At 40.8% G+C, this 21,437-nt stretch overlaps 2 long non-coding RNA genes across 8 annotated transcripts in view; one reads left to right on the forward strand and one right to left on the reverse strand.

Moving 5' to 3' along the window:
- LOC138760653 (uncharacterized) overlaps positions 1-6,579 on the reverse strand; it is a 111,287-nt gene extending 104,708 nt beyond the window's left edge. For all 5 annotated transcript variants that reach the window (XR_011355783.1, XR_011355781.1, XR_011355782.1 and 2 more), the window contains exons 1-2: positions 6,490-6,579; positions 5,464-5,546 (exon numbers count right to left, since the gene is read on the reverse strand). This is a non-coding gene — a long non-coding RNA (uncharacterized lncRNA). The remainder of the gene's footprint in view (positions 1-5,463; positions 5,547-6,489) is intronic.
- LOC138760654 (uncharacterized) overlaps positions 1-21,437 on the forward strand; it is a 65,948-nt gene that overhangs the window by 2,508 nt on the left and 42,003 nt on the right. For all 3 annotated transcript variants that reach the window (XR_011355785.1, XR_011355784.1, XR_011355786.1), the window contains exons 2-3: positions 4,311-4,477; positions 5,439-5,569. This is a non-coding gene — a long non-coding RNA (uncharacterized lncRNA). The remainder of the gene's footprint in view (positions 1-4,310; positions 4,478-5,438; positions 5,570-21,437) is intronic.

The raw sequence follows: 21,437 nt of genomic DNA on the forward strand, positions 1-21,437 counted from the left end.
TGCTCGGCGCCTAGAGTTAACTTTCTACTTAGGGTAAGAGAGGGCACCTACAGGGACAGTGACTGGCACTCAACACCTTTAACTTTGACCGCTCCTGCCCAGGAAACACTGCTCACTGCTTTCATTCAGCAAATGCTGGCTTTTGAAGAAGGCAGACGGTTTTTTCAATTGAATGACTGTCATGTTTTTAAGGTGTAGATTATTTTTCGATATATCAATGTATCCAACATTGGATACATTGAATGACTATTTTGGGGTTCTACAGCAGCGGGGACAGGTAGGGAAGGTGAAATGGATGGTGTGATGGCTGCGAGGGATGGTTGCAGAGTGAAGGGTTAAAGTAAGTTTTAATGTGGGTGGGTTATAATTTCAGGCACTATTTTCCCTAGATATGCCACTGGTTGACTGAATTAGGCAAACAGCTTTAACAATAAACAAGCAATAAATAGCATTTAAAGAATATTAATAAATATTTTTTCCAAGAAAAAGAAATGGATAAAGTGATTTGACTGTGGCTGTTAATTGAATTTAAAAATGGTATTGGACCAAATCAAACATCATGTAATCTTACCAAACAGCATGACAATAAACCCAAGGATTAGAAAAACATCAATATTCGAAGGTGGACCAAGATAGTAATAAGGAAGGAGAAAGTAAATACACAAGGAGATTAGTAAGAGATATTTTTTTTAAAAAATCAGATGGTAAGAAATTTACCTAGGATATGGAGAAAGAAAAACGTTAGCTGAAGCTAAAATGGGTCACTTAGTTTGGGACAGGAGAAATTATTTCTGGGAAATAAGGAAATGTCAAAGAATTTAAACAATTGTTGTTTTTAATATTATTTCCATGGAAGACAACTTCTCAGTTTTGCAAGCTTCTGCTTCACTTTGGGAGTTGGTGCAGGCTGCAACCATTCATTGTTTGCACAACATTCACAGATAGAGTAGTACTGTTAAGAATTGATTATAAACAAAGTGAAGAAGAACCAAGAACAATGGTTGTTTATTCAGGAAGAACAAATGGTGAGAGAGAGTCAGGTTATAGAGTCTTTGAGTCATGTGAGTGTAACACTAGTTATTAATTATTGATCAGCCAGCCATCAGAAGACAGGTGGAATGACTGTGAAATGGACAGTTCTACTGATTCTCCTTGTCAGGAATTATTGAACCACCATGACTATTGTAATACTTATTTTAATTGACCCATATGTTGGTAAAAGAAGCAGACAAATTCCTGCATTGGATCATGACTATTGAGATTGTCATTTTGACAGACCCATGCCAGGGTTTTGGAAGCATCGTAAAGATGCACACTTTTTTTTTCCCCCTTCACAAGGAAGAGGGGAGTTATGACAACCATTCATCTGAAAGCAGATTTCTCTGGAGGACACTCAACAAGGATTTTTCAGTTTTCAGCTCAGAATCCCACCTCCTTCATAATTATTTCTGCACATCGGTTGAAAAGTCTGAGTTTCAACAGAATTTTCCAGAATTGTGCCTAAGCTGTAATGGTTTGACTCGAGCTCTCTTCTTTTAAAAATAACACTGACGTGGTACATTTCTATTGCTACTGGTCTGAGATGCAGCTCTCCACCATCTCTAGTGTTACAAATTTAGAGTGAATGAGGACCTCAGACAAATGAGTAGTAAAATAGGAAGATCCCGAAGGCATCTTCAGAATCTAGTGACAAAATTCCCTCCCTCAGTTATTTTATAGCCACTTCTGTTATGAGAAAACCTTTACAGAATCTCTTGCGTATTGCAAGGTGTCAACTAGTGGATGCACTATTTCCATAGCCACTCTCCTTCAAAATTAATTTCAGGAAGATTTGAGTCTTGAGTAACAAAATATTTGTTTTCTCTCCTATTTCTTTATTCTCCAATATAATATTCTCCTCCCTCTGTAAGAGGTCCACATTGACTATAGGTAATTGTTTCCTGGTATCTGGGGGAGATTTGGAATGTTAGCCCATTGTCATAATAGACATTGCCTCCTCAATGTCTCAGTACTCAGATGAATTCTGGTTTTCACAAGCCAGCTGCTTTTCTTGCACATGGTTTGTCTTTTCCTTTAATTTCATGATTGGAATTTTCCCACAAAATCTCCTCAAAAACCCCACTTTTTTTTATATACAGTTCTAATTATTTGATTAGCTTGCACACTGTTTCCCAGTCCAATTTAAATGAAACTCATTGTGATGAGTTTCCTTAACACTTGTGCCACTGCTCCACAAATTGAAACACATTATTCTTCCAGCAATCTTTGAGCCACACATTCAATTCTCTGATCTTATCTGTTGCCAATTTGTAAATGGATTAGATAATAATTTGAGGGTTATTCCCTTTTGCAGTTCTGCCTTTACTTTGGACTCTAGATAGTGATGTTCTTCCAGGGTAACTTGCCCCTTGATCCATCCACATGGATGGCAGCAACTGGATAGTTATTTTCCAAGTCGAGATTTTCTCCAGCCAAGAAGAAGCCCTTTATGTTTGGGATTGTAAAGTACTGTTTCTGTTCCCTTAATTATAGAGGGCCTTGTTAGGAAGGATTTTTTTTTCTTTTCCCAACTGAACTGTTATTGAGACCCAGTCTTGTGTTCACCATGATCATTTATGTCGTGCATTCTCCGCTCTCATATGCACAGGCAAAAACAACCTCAAAATTTTAGTATAAAGGCAAACATTGAATATCTTTCAGCACATTCTTCTGGATCCCCACACCGGCACCTTTAGTGATCATATCTCACTATCTCTCTTAACCGGAAAGATCTCCAGCATGTAATTTTAAGTGTTGCATTCCAGAACAGATGATGCAGGTAAACTCCACTTACTTGTGAATCTTGAACTCCATTTCCTCTAATCTAAACCAAAGTTCCCCAAGCTGCAGCCACGAACTGCAGAGGGGCTTACCACAGATCCTCATGTTCCATCAAACTCAACATACTACAACTGAAAATGCTGCACCTACCACAACATTAAGACCAATACAGATAAGTTCTTCATTTCAGCTGGGCCCACAAGCATATTTCCCCAGATACCATCACCTAAATTCAATGAATCTGTTCCAGCCATTACCCAATTAACTGGTATAGCAAATATGAATTGTGTACCACTCTATGCGACTACATAGGTTAGAAGAATTTAACAAATATAATATTTTGAAAATAAAATCACTCCTGACTCACAGTAATATTTTTAACATCTTTTGTTGGTTTGCTCCTGGAGTATTTTGTTTTTCAGAGGTAATATATATATTCATTGTGAAATAGTAATTTCTCAATCCACCTTGATTTACCCACCTTTTATTTTTACATAATTGACATTTATTTAGTATCAAGAAATAAATTCAAACTTAACTGTGCTTTTCTCAATTTCAATGCAAATCTCTTTATATTGTGATTATTTTGTGCTGTGTCATTCTTCCCAGGTTCAAGGATAACCAATTCATAACTTGTTGGTGCATGGGATAAATCTTGCTGATTTCCACAAAGAGGGGGGTTTAATATTTTCGGGCATCATTTCTGCAGCCAAACAGATGGACCTTAATTCATAGTTTACTCAGGTGGATATAAAATTGACCAAGATTTCTCTCCATGACCTGAAGAATGAAGGTGCTCTATAAACTTATTTATGCTGTCTGTTTATCCAAACAATGAGCTTTCTCCAATCCTTAACCATGTGGCCTTCAGGAAAGGCTTGTAATTGAGCAAGATGACTTCTTTACATCTGGTTCCATGACAATAGCCTTTGAAAATAGTCAACATCAGGGTAGTCATCAGATTAAAAGCCCATTCATCAAATTTTCAGATTGTGGACAAATTAAAAATTCACTATCAAAGCATTCTCGTTGTGCTAATGAAGTGTGAGGTGGCTGAGGAGATTCGGTAGGTCACTGAAGACTCTCGCAAACTTCTACAGGTGTACTGTGGAGAGCATTCTGGCTGGTTGCATCACATGGAGGTGCCAACTCTTAGGATAAGAATAAACTCTAGGGTTGTTAACTTGGCCTGTGTCATCACAGGCACCAGACTTCACTCTATCGGGGACATGAGGCAGTGTCTTAAAAAAGCAGCCTCTATTCTCAAAGTCCCCCACAATCCAGGCCAGGCCCTCCTCACTCTGTTACCATCAGGATAATAAAGGTACAGGAGCCTAAAGATGAGCACAAGCTTCTTCCCCAATGACATCAGATTCACGAATAATCAATGAACCAAAGACACTGCCTTAATTTTTGTACACTATTATTTTTATTATAGTAATGTTGCAAGATGGTTATAATATGAATGACAATAGATTCTGGTCTTGCAGCAGGCAAACAGGATGAAATGATACAAAGGAGAGGCTGCATCAATCTACTGATCACATGCATGATTTTTGTACAAGTCAATAAAGAAGCTTTAGAGTAAACTTCAGCAACTTGCAAAGAACTGCAAACAGGACTGTATACAAAGAAACATTTCTGAATGATCACTGAGGTGAGTTCAAAATTATTTAGGTTAAACAGAATAATATTTAATGTTAAAGGGCAGCTTGCAATAGAATTGCAATGCAGTATTTTAGATCATATCACCTTTAGTGTTTTCTTGTAATATTATATCACATTGATCATGGTACTTGTGTTACCTTTACTAAACCCTCAATGATTTTTAAAAATTAATTCTGGGTTACAGAATTTTGTTGGCCTGGACAGGTCAGTCCAAATCCAGAGGTTAGTCTATGGAAGTGTTCAGCCCATCACGTACTTTCTGACCATCAAACTCCCATTCCATTGTCTGTCTCAGCACCGGATCCCCATCCACATTGCCACCCCCAATATGATTTCATGCCACGAGGCTAAACTAAGAGCAATTCAGAACAGTCCATTAATCTACCAACCAGCATGCCTCTGGCATATGGGAAGAAACTATAGTACTTGGAAAATCCCATGCAATTTTCAAACGGGCAGCTTTGAAAGTCTGAATCAAACCTGGGTCTATTAACCTGTAGGTAGCTGTGAAAACTGCTGCAAAATTGTGTCCAAACGACTGCCTACATTCCCTATGCCTTAAGAAACCTCACCAGCCCACAGCAAGAAAATATCTGAGCTTAGACACCTGGTTGAAATTAGCATAAATTTGAACATGCATATGAAAGTCCTACTGCCTGTTTAAGACCACTATTCCAAATCCAACATAAACTTGCCAAACAATTACAGTCTGATATTTTGCTGTATGTTGGCACGGTGGTTGATGAATAAAAGAATTTTCAAGTGCACAAGATTCTTGTTATGCACTGACTGGAGACAAAAATTGAATATAATTAGACTTTAATGTACTTCAAGTGACCAAACAATTATTGACTGCATAAGTGCACAAAAACATGATTTAGCATCAAGATGTTGCTAATACTGCAAACAAAAGGCATAAATAGATTTAACTTTATGAATTTGTGTTCAAGATTGAGGAACATTCAAATTCTTTACCTGGTATTCTTCAATATTTATACAACCTCTGTTGAACACTGGCTCCTAATATACATTCGGAAAGGACAAGTTCCAACGCTGCTCTGAAACAAAATGAACAATGCTGGTTGGTATATTTGATTTTTTTTTCCAAACATTCACCTATTGCACTGGCATGTTAAATAATATTTAAGACTATTGCAAAAAAAAACTTTCTGGTGATTCCATTAATGTAGTGGCTTAATCTCATAAATCCATGAATAGCATCAAACATAAAGAGATATTTTGACAGTGATTTTCCACCTCTGACTTTTGTGCAAAAATCATTCAAATGGCTGTTCCTTCTGACAAAAATATTCATTAAATACATTTCACTACACTGCCTTTTAATATACTGCAAGCATTCAACCTGTGCTGGAAGCTTCCTGAAACTGCACAAATACTGTGTAATTATCTACCAGCTCCCTGCTGGCCATCTGCTGATTCCTTGCAAAGAGAACAGCACATTTACAGGACTCAGCTCCAATGTTCATTGTCCCTGCCAGGAATACAATGCAGTAGTTCATTATCCTAGGCCTGATCAAAGTTGATAGATTTGGCCATTATTCTTGTATATGTCAAGAGCCTCTTGCCACCACCCACCAGCATCTCCCCCTCCATACCACCACCCCCACCACACACAAGAATACATTTATTAGTCACCTAGGGAAGGTACCTTATTGCAAGGCTGATTTCCTAAAATATAAAAGCTTTCACAAACAAATGCATCTGATGAATGGTGATGATTTATCATGTGATAAGAACAGAATAAGGCAAGCATTCTTTATTTCCTCCCTGAATTGTTGTCCTGTTCTTTATTAACCACTTTTGCACTTTAAAATTTTAAATGGCAGAGAAACACTAAAAAAATTTTAAAAATTGAAGGACAATTTTGAAGGCAATCACTATGATTACTTAATTCAGTCTGTGTGTCTCTACTTGGCATAAGGTAATTACAGTGCCACATCACTGGAAAGACAGAAAGCTTAGGGTGCCACTCTGACTCACCCAAACGATAATACATGATTAGAAGTCCGTGACAGATCACAACTGCTGAATGACCCGTCAAGGTCATTATCAAGGACAAATCATAATTAGTATGCACTTCACTAGCAGGAAAGTTCTGTGCCATTGTTCTGTCACAATCAAATTAGCCTACCCAATAAGGGCTGTGCTCTGTGACCTTAATCATACAGCAGAAAACCATAAAACACCTTACAAACAGGATTAAAATTTACTTCCTTCAACTGTCTGGGTTGTTAATTCCTTCCTTCGGAGAAGCTACATTTGTCTGATTTAACGAGATAAGATTTGAGCACTGATGCAGCCTATTTTTAATATGGCAGATGCATACACAGTACAACAGGGTCCATGCCTCAGATGGGTACATAAATCAGATATTCAAAAAAATTAGATATGCAGCACACCAATTTTATAGTCTCATCCTTTGAAATTGAAATAGCCCAGATTAATGTATCATATCTTACATACTGTCCGAGTGAATCAACCTTAATATATTGAACAGAATCACAGAACAGGACTTTGTTATCTGAACACTGCTGCTTCAGAGATTGACCTATGGATTTGATTTGGTTCAGGTATTCATGTAATATAGAAACACTTCAGCAGTTGTATTAAGAAATAAAATTTGTATTAGAAATATATCACTTCATTACAGCTTCATTTTCTTCTCATAGTTGGGGACTTAGTGAAGAAACTATGTCCAGCATCACAGCTTTAGTTTTTTGTTTAAATTCTGTTGCTACTGTTCTACAGAGTGGCCATCCTTTTTGTTGGGAAGCCAGGGATCCTCATGACCAAAAAAAAAACCAGGGATGGGATGATATGGCGTTGCAGTGAAGATTAAAAATTCCTTTCTGAATGAAAATAAAAAGGAGTGATGAATCAGCATACAGGAGGAAGATTGAAAACGGCTGAATGTTACAACAACCTAACAATCAATGTTACCAAAGATTGTAGATTTCAGGAAGGGAAAACCAGAGGATTATGATCATTGGGTGAATCAGAGGTGGAGAGGGTTCTTGGGAGTCACTTTCTTTCCTGGCACCAACACACTAATGGCCTTGTGAAGAAAGCACATCAGCGCCTCTACTTCCTTGGGAGTTTGGAAAGATTTGGTATGACATCAGAAACCCTAGCAAATCTCTACAGATGTGTGGTGGTAAGTATTCTGACTGGCTACATCATAATTTGGTATGGGGACACCAGTATCCCTGAGCATAAGGCCCTGCAAAGACACAGCCCAGGACTTCACAGGCAAAACTCACCCCACCATCGAGAACATCTATAGGGAGCACTCCTGTTGGAGAGCAGCAGCTATCATATATCCACATTGCCTTGCAAATGCTCTGTTCTCACTGATACCATCAGGAAAGAGGCATAGGTGCCACAAGACTCATAGCACCAGGTTCAGGAATAGCTGCTACCCCTCCAGCATCAGACTCCTTAATAACAAAGTCAATCAGTGACTCATTTAAGACTAACTTTATTTGCTTACATGTATGTTGAGTACTGTGAAATTCTGCTTTTTGCCTACAGGAAAAAAGAATCACAGGGTTGTATGTGATGTTCTGTATGTACTCTGACAATAAATCTGAAATCTGAAGATCTGAAATGATTATTTGTTTCATTCTCTCTCTGCTAATGCTGTCTGATCACCTGAATATTTATAATTTCTATTTTACTCTAAATTTTCAGCTCATACTGTAATTTGTTTTTGTTTTTCCATTTCATTTTGGTTGACTATATGTTCAAAAATTCATAATTATGTTAAGTTAATTTTTGTCCTTATTTGAATGTTCACCTGTAATTGGGAGAGTGAGAGGAGTTACAGAATTTTAAAGGAACGGTAATCTTTTATGTTTTATAGATAGACTTTGCATAATTTTACTGGTCAGAGGAATGTCCAACATCTTGGCATTGGTTGTTCACAAGAACAAACAAAACTCCATATCTCTGTTTCTTTATGCAAGTTTAGACAGCATACCAAAAGTGCATTTTGCACGTCATTGATATGTCCTATTAATTAGCTTGTTATTCATGGAATGCCTGAAGTTCACTTTTGACTGCAGGCATTCGGAGAAATTGACAAGGGGTCTAGAAGGTAAAATGTTGGAACAGGAATGTCACCCTCATTCCCATTCCAAGTTTTTTCCATAACATGCATTCCAGGGAAATGGGAATAATTTCCTGGAACACAGCAGCTGTGTATATATTTTAAAAGAGTTCCTATTCTCTCATCAAGTAGCTTATTGACTTCCCATGTACCAAGAACAAGCTGGAGCTGATTTGCGTCACAATTTATACAGGCCACCGTAGAGAAAACCAGTGATTTTGGAGAGAGCTGAAGCAGTCGAAGCAACTTCATTTGCAAAGGTCCAGTTTCAGGCACAATCCCTCATGCCCACTTAACAGCTCATTTCGATCATGACTTGATTTTTACCTGAGCTGCAACATTCCCACTTTAATTCATTGACCGAATAATTCAGTAATTACTTCAGACCTGCAAACTCCAATTGGACCAGCATTCCTTGTCTTTTAGGGATGGAAGTTCAAGATTGGTATTTTCCTTCGATTGTAGTAAGTTTTTTTTATTTCTTTTTCAAATTAATCTACTGAGGTTTCAAAAATAAAGCTACCTTGTTGACCATTTTTCCCCTCAGAGGAAATTGATCCTTTATATCAATTCTAACAAATCCTTTACAAATTTTAAGCATGTTCATCAGATCGTGGCACAGTTAGCAAGGCAGTTAGAGCAATGTAGTTACTTTGCCAGCAAATGAGACTGGGGTTCAAACCCCACGCCGTCTGTAAGGAGTTTGTATGTTCGCCCCATGTCTGCATGGACTATGGCTCTAATCTTGCTATTCAAGGTGCAGAAACTCTTCACACTTCCAACACAGAAGAATGAGTGATAACGGAGGGCATGTTTAATGCAGATAGGCCAGTCATGGATGTGCTCCTCTTTTTGTGACATTATGTCAAGGGGACAGGGATCTGCATGAACATCAAAGACATGTTTGGAATCTGGAACAAAAAATGGCAAGTGAAGGTGAAGCTTAGAGAAGACCGCATAGGTGCCATTATCCACCCCACTTCGGTGTTCACCATTGTAGGGAATTGTTGGTATCTGGTCTATGCTGGGCAGCCCAAGGTGTTCAGAAAGTGCAAGAAATCTGGACATGTTGCGGCTCAATGCAGCATGGTCAATTGCAAACATGTAGGCCACCAAACTAAGGATTGTGCAGAGAGCAAGTGCTGCAATCTGTGTGGAGAAGCAGGTCACCTCTACAGATCCCACACAAAATATGTAGCTACCTTTGCATAGACAACAAGAAGCAAAACAGCCAACATCACCAACCCCAGTGAGGTCAACACTCCCTCAACCTTGCCTGTGACAGAGAATCTGATAGAGACAAAGAACAGGAGAGAGAGGAGACTCCCAAGCACATCCATCTCCAACCCTCAAAGCCCACCTAGGAAGCCAAAGGACTCTCCTGAAGAGGCAGAGTTGATGGAAGGAGCTGTGAAGGAAAAATGGCAGATGCTGAGGAAATTAACGAAAACCCTGAAGGCCCCAAGGAAGAAACTGGCAACTGACACTGCAAGCACGGGGAAGAAAAGGGTCAAGGCATGAACAGAAGCCAGAAACCTCTCATCATCTGAGGATGAAGCCATCACATGTGCTACTTAAAGACAGAAGAAGTGAAAGGATAGAGAGGAAAGAAAGGAGGAAAATGGGTCATAGGTAGATCCAACAGTGGGAGGAACAGCACCTAGTGACTCCTACCTCTTGGAGACTGGGAACAGGGCAGAGGCTGTCACTCCCTTGAGTACAAGCCAGCCAGGAGATGGAGGAACAGGAGCACAGCCAGATCTCCCCTCAGGGAACCACCGCACCCAGAGGAAGATCACCATTGTTCCTGTACCTGAAATCACTGGTACAATTCACCAAAACAGTGGGAATGTGGGTTCAGGTTGATTGGCACTGGACTGTAAGAATTGTGAACTGGGAACTCGTATGAACAAAAATGGAGATTAAAATAGCAACCCTCAACATGTGCAGTGTCAAAGTTTAGATTAGATTAGATTAGATTCAACTTTATTGTCATTATGCCGAGTACAATACAAAGCCAATGAAATACAAATATATAGTGTATATAGTGTAATATATAAAATATATAGTGCTATATACGAATAACTACATGAAAATAAAAACCAGTGCCTTCAGCAAGCAAACAGTTATAAAAGTACTGACAGTACAATGTGAGTGCAGTACCACTCAGCGCTGTGATTTAAGGTTCATCAAGGTCACAACCTCAGGAAAAAAGCTCTTCTTGATCCTGTTGGTTCCAGAGTGCAGGCTCCTGTAGTGCCTACTGGATGGAAGGAGAGTCAAAAGTCCTTAGTTAGGACATTTCTGGTATATGTTCTCAATGGTGGGAAATTGGATGCCGATGATCTGCTGGGCAGTTTTCGCAACCTGCTGAATTACTTTATGATCTGATAAGGGGGAGTTGCCATATCACACTGAGATGCCATAGATGAGCATGCTCTCAATGGTACAGCGGTAAAAATCTATCAGTACCCTGGGACGGAAGTGAACTTTCTTCTAGCTCCCCAACATATATAGGTGCTGTTGTGCCTTAATGATCAGGATGGAAGAGTTCAGGGACCGGGTGAGATCATTGGAAATGTGGACACCAAGGAATTTGAAGCTTGATACATGTTCCACCACAACTGCATTGATGTATATAGGGGCATGAGTGTGGCTTCCAGCCAGCATGCCTGAAGTCCACATTGATCCTCAACCATCTCCTTGGTTTTATGAGTGTTAAGTGCCAAGCTGTTGTTGGCACACCATGTGTCCAGGTGCTGGACCTTGTCCCTGTAGGCCATCGCCTCTGATCAGGCCAACCATTGTGGTGTCATCTCCGAACTTGATTATGGAATTAGAACCATATACAAGAACGCAGTCATAAGTGAAAAGGGAATACAGTAGAGGGCTCAGCATATGGCCCTGGGGAATGCCAGTGCTCAGGGTGAGATTGTCTCCCATGGGTGCTGAAAAGACCATCTGAGTTTCTCCAGAATTTTGATTTGTTTTTCCTACAAATATATATTTCTGAAGTTTTGGGCCTGAACCACCTTCAAGGAATAAACAGAATGAGTCAGAAGCAGGATATCTTAGAAAGTCTCAGAATTCAGACAATGCTGGCTGGGAGAGGAATCTAGACCAACAAAAAGTGTTAATTAAATAACGATAAAGGGATGAGGTAAAAATTTATCATGTTTGTGCGAAAGGAGATGGAAGGGTGAGATAGACTTAGGGGAGGGGGGCGGGTTTGACAAAAGCCAGAGAAGTCAATATTAATGCCATCTGGTTGGAAGAAAAGGTGGTGTTCCTCAAATTTGTGGGTGGTCTCAGTCTGGAAATGGATGAAACCATGGACAGACATGTCAGCAAGGGAATGGGATGGAGAATTCAAATGGGTGGCCACTAGGAGATCCATGCTATTGCAGTGAACAGAGACTAGGTACTCAATAAAACAATCCTCCAGGCTGCGTCCAGTTTCACTGACGTAGAGGAAACCACAACGGGACCCCAGGATGAAGTAGATGACCCCTGCAGATTCACAATTGAAATGTTGCTTCTCTTGGAAGGACTGATAGAGGCCTTGAATGGTGGTGAGGGAGGTGATGCTGGCGCATTCGTCGCACATCCTGTCTGGGTATCTTGCTGTGGGAGGCTACTTTGTAATCACCGAGATTAGATAGGTGCTTGGTGGGAGGGGGGCGTCTCCTTGTGATGGACCAAAAGTACTGCGACACCCCTGATCAATATGTACAATGTGATCAAGTTGGGGATATGCTTTGCAGGGGCTGAGGTAGAACATAGAACAATGCAGCACTGTACAGGCCCTTTTGCCCTCGATGTTTTGCTGACCCATATATTCCTTTCTTAAAAAAAAGTACCAAACCTCCCTATCACATAACCCTCTATTTTTCTTTCATCTGTGTGGCTGCCAAAGAGTCTCTTAAAAGCTCCCAATATTTCAGCCTCCACCACCATCCTGGCAAGGCATTCCAGGCATCCACAACTCTTTGTGTAAAAACATTAACCTCTAAACTTCAGTCCCTTGTACATATGTCCTCTTTTGCTTGATGATCCTGCACTAGGAAACAGGTGCTGGCTGTCCACCCTATCTATGCCTCTCATAATATTATAGACCTCCTGTGATAGTACAGATCTATCACCAATGTACATAGTGTATATAGTTACTGTATCTAGACTGTGCTTACAGCGATTGGCTGAGAGCTAAGCCACACCTATTGTCTGGGCCTTAAAGGGTTGTGTCCCTAGCCAGGTCGGATCATTCCGGACTGGTCGGCCACCTGTGAAGAGCTCCGGTCTTTTGCTAATAAAAGCCTTGGTTTGGATCAACAAGTCTTTGGTTCTTTCGACGAGCTCTACAATTTTATTAGCAAAGGAATTTTTTTGAAAGGGATGGAGCGTTTAACTCGGCCAGAAAAACTTGATATCGACCCACAGTCAGCTACAGCCTTCAAAGCCTTTAACTTCTGGCTGCTGAACTTTGAAAACTTCCTGAGATTCATTCAGGTAGAGGAGGATAACTAGCATCTAACAGCATTGCTGTCTATGGTGTCCTTGAGAGTCTACGAGAACATCCAGGATGAGACCACTTACACCGCAGCCATAAAGGTACTGAAAGGACTGTATGATCAACCGGTGAACAGAGTTCATGCCCGGCTCGTGCTTGCGTCGAGGAAGCAACAGCCCGGCGAGTCCGGCAGGGCATATTTACAAGTATTAAAGGCATTGGGCAAGGACTGTAACTGTGTGGACAAAACTGCTGCCGAGATCACAAATGATCTTGTCCGGGATGCCTATGTGGCCGGGCTCAGATCGAATGAAGTGAGGCTGCGCTTGCTCGAGAAACTTCAACAACCTTCAGCTCCATCCACAACTCCTCCAACCTTCGTATCATTTACTGACACATCCTTCCACCTCTTCATCCAGGTCATTTATAAAAATCACAAAGAGCAGGGGTCCCAGAACAGATATCTGCAGCACTCCACTAGTCACCAACTTCCAGGCAAAATACTTTCCTTCCACTACTACTCCCTGCTTTCTTCCAACAAGATTTTTTTTTTTAATCCATACGGTCAAGCCTCATGACTTTCTGGATGAGTTTCTCATAGGAGTCCTTGAAAAATGCCTTGCAAAAATCCATATGGACCATAAAAATGCCTTGTTAAAATCCACGTAGACCCACCTTTTGTCACCTCATTAAACAACTCAATTAGACTCATGAGGCATGATCTTCCCTTCACAAAGACATGCTAACTATCCTTGAGTAGACTGTACTTCTCCAAATGCTCATTGATCCTATCCTTAAGAATCCTCTCCATTTGTTTGCATTCCACTGACTCTATAATACTCATTGGTCTATAATTCCCAGGATTCTCCCTATAACCTTTTTGAAAAAAGGGGACTACTTTTGCCATTCTTCATTCCTCAGCCATCTCCCCTGGGGCCAAAGAGGATTCAAAGATCATAGCTACTGCCCCAAATAAGTCTTCTCTCACTTCCCGCAGCAGTCTGGGGTTTATCGTATCTGGCCTTGGAGTCTTATCAATCTTGATGCTTTTAGTAAGATCCAACACTTACATTTCCTTAATCTCCACATTGTCCATCACATATGCCTGTTCAATTTTGACCTCACCGTGATCAAGATCCTTTTCTCTTATGAACACTGAAGCAAAGTATTCATTTAGGACCTCCCCAACTTCCTCCGCCTCCCAGTACATGTTGCCTCCTTTATCCTTTAATGGTCCCACCTTCATTGTTGTCTTCTTTCTGTTTGTCACATACGCATAGAACGCCTTGGGGTTCTCCTTACTTCTACATGCCAAGGCCTTTTCATGCCCCCTTTGAATTCTTCCAAGTCTTTCCTTAAGTTCCTTGCTGGCTATCATATATTTCTCATTAGCCCTTCCTATATCTTGCTTCCTATATCTAATGTACACTTCCTTCTCCCTCTTGACTAGTTACCTGTCTTGTTTTGTCAGCCATGATTCCCTTTTCCTACCATCTTTTCATTCTTTCAGTGGGACAAACCTATCTTGAATCCTGCATAAGTGGTCCCTAAACTTACTCTACATTACTTCTGTGCTTTCACCCTTAAACATCTGTTTCCAATTTAGTCTCGCTAGTTCCTGCCTCATCCATTCATAATTAGCCCTTCCCCAGTTAAGCACTTTCCCAGTTTGACTGTTTTTATTCTTTTCCATAGCTATGTTGAAGCTAAGTGAGTTGTGGTCACTCTCACCAAAATACTTCCCCACCAAGCAGTCCAACACTTGACCATATTCATTCCCCAGAACCAGATCCAGTATGGCCTGTCATCTCATCAGCCGGCCACTTATTGTGTTAGGAATCCTTCTTGTGCATACAAATTCAGCCCCATCTATCTCTCTTGCTGTCAGTAGCTGGCAGTCAATATTAGGGAAGTTGAAATCACCCATAACTACAACCCTGTATTTCCCGTACCATTCCAAAATCTGCCTGCTTATCTGCTGCTCAGTGTCCTGAGGGCTACTTAAGTGCCTATAAACTACTCCCAGTCCAGGGATAGTTCCCTTCCTATTTCTGACTTCCACCCACATGGACTCGGTGGACATTCCCTCTGCAGCATCCTCACTTTCAATAGCTGTGATACTATCCCTGACCAGTAATGTTACTTCCCCACACACCCTCCCCACCTTTTCTACCTCCTATCCTATTCTTTTTAAAATACCTAAACCCAGGTACCTTCGTCAGCCAATCTTGCCCTTCCTCCAGCAAAGTTTAAATAATGACCACAACATTATAATTCCAGGTATTGATCCATAATCTAAATTCATCCTCTTTATTCCTAATACTCCTAGCATTGAAATAGACATATTTCAAACCCTCTAACTGGCTACCTTTATGTTTTATTCCCTACCTGTCCTTCCTCACCAACTCTGAGCTTTTGCTTTCTACCCTAATATCTGCACCTCATATTCTGATTACCAACCCTTTGCAAAATTCATTTAAACCCTCCCCAACTGCTTTAGCAAACCTGCCCACCAAGATATTGGTTCCCTTCCAGTTCAGGTGCAGCCCATCTTTATTATAAATGTCAGACCTTCCCCAGAAGAGATCATTGTGATCCACAAATTTGAACCCTTGCCCTTACATCAACTCTATTGCCACGCATCGTGACAGATTATGTTATACTTTATATTATGTATAGGTATGTTTTAATGGAGATAAATTGTGGCAGGTTTTTTAGTTTAGGTCTCATACAGATACAAACACTTCAAAACAAATCTCATTTAAAGTGCCAGAACTCTGCTCAAGCCAGACAGTTCAGGCTCTAAGAGCCTCTGCAAAAACTTTGAATTGTGCCTCTAAGGACTTCACAAGTAGGTGTTAATTGTGGAGAAATGGATTATTGTTTTGGAAAGCAACAGATAAATGAACTCAGAAGATTAGGTCCGGAGCCGCAGTCTGTCTGAGTGCAACTGGCTGTTCTCGGAGAGTCGTGTGGTTCTCTGAGTGCGTGTGTGAGAGAAAGAGAGAGAGAGAATTCAGTTCTACAGTTCTAAGTTCAGCAGCAGCTGCTGAAGGGACTGGAACAGGACAAGCTATCAAGCTTGTGGAAAAACCCCATTTGGAAGACAGGTTGTGAGTTCTTAGTTCTTGTATGGACAAGAGGAGATGGTTTGCTGTATAATGTTTCACTTGAAATAAGGGAAACAAAAGGGAACTCTGTGATGACCTGAAAGAAAGGTTATCATCTGGAAAACCCTGATGGGGCATGTTTCTTCAGCAAGACATTGAAGTGGCTATTCAGAAAGAATCAGTTGTGGGTGCCCAACAAGCAACAAATCTATCTCTCTGAAAACTGAAGAGAACCTTCCTGAGCAGTAACCATTTATCTTTCAAGCACCAGACCCTGGTGAAATTCATAAATGTTAAATTCTATGCACAGTATAAGAATTGACTGCAACCAGTGAACTTGAAGGAATGAGAAGTGAGATTGGACTGTGAATCAAAGAACTTTTCTGAACTTGTATATATTACATAATCATGCTTAGAATTTGAAGGGGATTCAATTAAATTAATAGTAATAAGTTAAAGTTTTATCCTGTTTTCATGTTTCAGGATGATTAAAAGTAACTTTTGTTTAAGTAACAATTTATCTTGGTGAATTTCTGTTGCTGGTGGGTTTTGGGGTCCTCTGGGCTCATAACATTATTATCTGCCACAACTTCTTGTTTCTACCTTTCTGGTGCATGGCATAGGCAGCAATCCTGAGATTACCACCCATGAGGTCATACTTTTTAACTTCTTTCCTAACTTCCTATATTTCAACTCCAGGACCTCACCCTACTCCTATGTCATTGGTCCTCTCATGCGCCACGACATCCGGCTCTTGAATGCTATAAACTCGATCAGACACGTCCTGGCCCTGCACCTGGGAGACAATATACTATTCGGGAGCCTTGACCTTGTTCACAGAACTTCCTATCCACTTGCCTAATCAATGAGTCCCCAATCACCATCACTCTCCTCTTCTCCCCCTTTCCTTCTGAGCCAGAGGGGACCATCTGTGCTGGAGACATGACCATCTCAACTTGTCCCTGGTAGATCGTGCAATAAGAATTAGTCAGAGTGTATCATAAGGGCCCACCATAAATTGAGTCTGCGGATGTGGTGCTCTCTCTCAATAACAGTGAAGAACCTGGTCATCTGGTGCAAGGTGCTCTCAGTTTGTTGTACGGAACAAAGGTGTGGCCTATCCTCATAACCCTGCCCTGGCTGTCACCAGAGCAGTTTCCTTCTTCATGTGGGGATTCAAAATGGAAAGAGTTTGAAAAGTCAACATACACAAGTGGCTAGACAATGGGGCATGTGCGTACCCAGCATGGTCCTCATCTCGATAACCACCTTTGTGTGTGGCTGCATCAGGCTGTGTGTGGAATCAAAGTATAAGGGCACCAAGTGCTGCTGAGCTGAGGATCTACCTGACCCAGGTTTTGGGGTGGGCCCGATTGCAGCCCAATGTACAGTCAGCTGGACTTTACCACACTACCTATGCTTCATGGAAAAGTTTTTCCAGTCCGACACCTTTCACCACAAGGCCATCAAGCAGTGGTCAGAACGGAACATCCTGCAGAGACTGAAAGTTGAGGACTTGATGGACCTGGTGGCATTGTTCCTTGTGCAAACCGTCCAGGCCATCTGGCAAAATACATCAGGACTTGGCAGGCTGGTGGTGAGAGGAAGCACCCAATCAAATTCTTCCTTTATGATTGGAATATCACCTACAACGCACATTGTTGCCAAGATGACTGCGATGGAGAGGAGGTAGTTGGCAACTTCTTTGATGAATGCAAGTTTGCTCTGGGTGGAGAAGGTCCTTGCCATGGTTCATTCCCAGAAGAAGCATGACAGAAGATTCTCTGATCTCTGGCCTGTTCCCAGGAACTCACACAGAGTCAGATATCCAGAACTGCTGGAAGACCATACACCTGGTGAAAGACCCACTTTGGTCTGCCCAAAATCTGTTGATCTTTCAGCACACAGAAATGTCTGTGCAGAAATGTTGCCAACTGGCACATTCCAGACTGCAGGAGTAGGTGCATAGGGACGCACCAAAGCTTGACATAGCCAATGTAAGGGCACTCTGGGGAAGGACCACAGTCAAGAGTCTTCCCATTATGGGCATTGAAGGGATGAAATCGAGGGGAAGCCCCTCAAACAACAAAAGTGGGGGGGGGGGGAAGAAGTGACAAGGTGCCACAGGGGTGATAATGGTGTAAATAGAATTGACTGTAGCAATCCACAGTGATAGAAATATATGGATAAAAATACAAAAGGTGGAAACTAATTTTGAATGGTTTTCCTTCGTAAGCAATTCACTGTGAGTAAAGCCTATTTTTGGTTTAAAAATAGCTGTTTGCTTGAACTCCAGGCTGGCTCTTAGTTCAGAGCTTGACAAACCAGGGGTACAATGCCTTCCATGCATTTCATGGGAGCTTAGCCATTTTTCTGAACAGATAGAAAATCCTCTCAGTGTGCACCTGATGTGTGACCATAGCTGGTGGATCCTGGATGTGAATGTCTGTTCTTCTAGCTGGAGTCACAATTGCTTCTGAGGTAGCCAGAATTTAATTCTTCATAGCAATTCAATAGCTTGCTGCTGAAGGGATGAGAGAGAACTTCTCAAGGCATGTTTTGTCGATCCAGGCCATGAGTTTCTCATGGTAAACCACAAGGAACATCACGGAGCATTCTCTTGACATCCTCAGTGCCACACATCCATTGTCTGGATCTTGTTATGGCACTGATTTACCTCAGCTTACAAACAAATAAAGTATGCACTCACTCGTTTCTTTCAGCACACCGGGAAGTCTGATTTTCTTTTATTATTCACTAAACATGACATTTTATTCTTCAACTCACTAAACACCACCCAGCTGCACTCCTCTGACCTTCTCATTGGCTCACTGCCACACAGATAATCCTGACACACTCACTCTCCTCCTCCTGCATCTGAGATTCATCATCCGAATACTGATGCTGAACACACCTGCTCATGCACACTATTACTCCCATGCGTCACATCGCTTACATCATCAGCGATGGCTGGCATGGCACCCGATGAAGTTAAGTGCATGACCACCAGCATCTCAATCAAAATCAATGGAGCAGACATGTAGATCTGTGGCAACATGCTGCATATTGTAAAGCTGGCCATCAGTCCTTACGACCAAAGATGCACATTACAAGTACTGTAAAACCCCTATTATCCAGAATTCAAGCAAGTGGTAGCCTCAAGCAATCAGAAAAAAACCCCATGGAAAATAAATTGGAACGCCTCGCTATTAGTTTACCAATAATGCCACATACAATCTCTCTTTTTAATCTTTGTATTAATTTTCCACAAAAAAGAAAAAATAATAATATATATAAAATGTGAAAATGTAATATAAATGTCCTTGAATATAAAAGTCAAATACTTTCAAATTAATTCCACATTTTCATCTATTGACAGTGACATTCAATCTCAAGCAACTGGAAAATTCATTTATCCACCATCTATTAATCACCATAGGTGCCAGATACCAGGGTTTTTTTTAAACCGTAAATACAAAATATTTGCAATACATAATTACTTGCCAAAATGAGCCAAGTATTGGGAAATGTCTCAATCCCATTCTTCTGTGGATCTTTGACTATTCTGGTCTTCCAACCAAGTGTTTCTACAGTATGTGTAATGCAAAGCTGCTCACGTTCACTCGTGTGGACTGGTCTTGACAGTGAACACTCAGAATTCTGAAAGGTGATATCTTGATATCCCCAACTGCCCCAGAAATAAACTGTAAGCTTGTCCGATGGTAAGTTGCTGCTGGTACTGGTAATGCCCTGTCCTGACTCCTAAATATTGATTGACATGTGGTGCCAGTCTTCTAAGGGGCTTTTACTATCCAGTGCCACCACAAAGTACCCACAGCCAACCAACCCCAATGGCATCAGCTCAGGATGGGATGGTCCTAAGCCCTCCAAAGCCACATGTGAACTGTGCTCTATCCTGACCTCCATTTTGACAACAGAAATGTAGAGTCTATACAATTATTGATGTATGGTTCAGGTGTCAAGGTGGAGGGGTGACAAAAAATGCTCCCAATTAGACAGTGCAAATCCAGTCCAAAGTAGTGCCTCAATTTTAGTTGACAATCAATGGGAAACCTAACATCCCATGAGGCGTATCTGAGGTGCAAATATAAAACACACTGCAAACAACCAACTGAGTATTTCTAGCGTTTTCTGTTTTTATTTCAGATATCCAGCATTTGTAGGTTTTCAATTTACAGATGGAGCTCATTGGTTGACTGCTGATGGTCCGATATTTGAGAGAATTATGGAGGTTTACATCTGCTGAAGGAAAGTCCCAGCGGTAGAAGTGATGTAGCATGGAATGGGAATAAGCTTTGCCCCAAAGAAATACAGTAGAGAAAAGGCACTCATCATTTTCAGGTCATATGCATCATATTAATCAAGGAAATTGTTAGTCTACCTGGCATAAGGATATCTTGGGTTTGAGAGTCTCACATTTTCTTCTCTCCTTCAATTAAGAGCATGCTGAATAGAATCCTATCAGCACATTGTACTGCCAGACCTACTAAGTCGTACTGGCATTTTTTTTTTGCTTCTGATTTCCAACATCTGCAGTTTTTTTCCATTTTCATCCTGAACAGTGTTGGTTGGCCTGATGTTCAGAATTCCAACTCCAAACAATGTTGTATCCCATCTCCTTCCATTGGCATCATTCTCACAGGCTGGAGAGGGTAGTGCTGGGATGGGGGTGGGGGAGGGGGGGAGATGGGTGGTGGGGTGACTCAATGCTGGTCGTGGCAATGTTGAATGGTTCAGGTCTGACCTCAGTCAGATTGCTTCTTGGGTTAAAAAATTAATCTTTGACATGTGCTCTAAAGACCTGCATGCAGATTTATATTCGACACAGCAATACCCCTTACATAATCATCAATGCTTCTTTAGATGTGGAGATAAGACAAGGATTGAATAATGTATTCCATTTGTAGATTTCAGTGAAACATATATTTTATACAACTTTACCTCTACTGCACCACCATCACATTTTCATAACCTATTTTGGTTAAGTCCTGAACTTTTCCATCCCTTTTATACAAAATGTCTACATTTATATAGTTTCTTCCTTCTGCTGACACATTTTTATTTATTTTTTTCCAAAATATTTCTGGTTTTGTCATGACAAGCTGTTCTGAAATCTTGCATTACATATGAAAGAGATTGTCAGTGAATTCTGTTAATTTTTATTTTAATGCAAATCAGTTTT

This window comes from Narcine bancroftii, chromosome 4 (genome assembly GCF_036971445.1).
Source record: "Narcine bancroftii isolate sNarBan1 chromosome 4, sNarBan1.hap1, whole genome shotgun sequence".
In the NCBI taxonomy this organism is placed as follows: domain Eukaryota; kingdom Metazoa; phylum Chordata; class Chondrichthyes; order Torpediniformes; family Narcinidae; genus Narcine; species Narcine bancroftii.